Source organism: Schistocerca serialis, chromosome 4 (genome assembly GCF_023864345.2).
Source record: "Schistocerca serialis cubense isolate TAMUIC-IGC-003099 chromosome 4, iqSchSeri2.2, whole genome shotgun sequence".
Classification (NCBI taxonomy): Eukaryota; Metazoa; Arthropoda; class Insecta; order Orthoptera; family Acrididae; genus Schistocerca; species Schistocerca serialis.
In genome coordinates, this window is record NC_064641.1 from 4359344 (window position 1) to 4360044 (window position 701).

A 701-nucleotide genomic window follows, 5' to 3' on the forward strand; every position below is an offset into this window, starting at 1 on the left:
CAACTAGCCATACCTGCCCTCTGCACTTGCACTTGTCCGGACTGAGCAGGAAAATCAGCTGCTGGTACAACAGGAGAGGCATTTCGTGCTGACTCATCAAAACTGGGTACCACCTTGTACCTGATGCTAAGGCATAAGGAGCCAGCCTTGTGGCCTGTTCCCTCTTTTGCTCTCTGACCAGTGACATGTGAACCCATCACTGACTGCCAGTCACTCTCGAGTGAAGAATGTTGTGTATAACGAAACACAGCAACAACCAGGCCACCACGGGACTCCAACAGCACAAAGGGTGTTTCATTCCTCATCACTGGTGCCCTGATGTCACTTTAACTTCAAGTAGTAGCCAGAAGCCTGTAGATCATGGCCAACACATCCTCCAGATGCTTATGGACAACAACCAATTCTCCTTCTGTCTCCTCACAAAATGCACAGTCCCTATTTGTATTGTACTGAGTTAAAAAAAAGTGAATAAGATCTCAAAGGAAGTACAAACAGAGAAAATTACCCACTTTGGCACTTCTGAGCCTGGAGTGTTTATATTCCACCAGACTTTTTAATTTGTTCCGCATATCGCCTTGGTTTCCTTTCCTGCTTGTCCATTGCATAAAGTGAACAAATCGGGATAGACTACAACCCTGTCTCACTCACTTCTCAACTACTTTTCCTTCCACGCCCTTTGAATCTTACAACTGCAGTCTGGT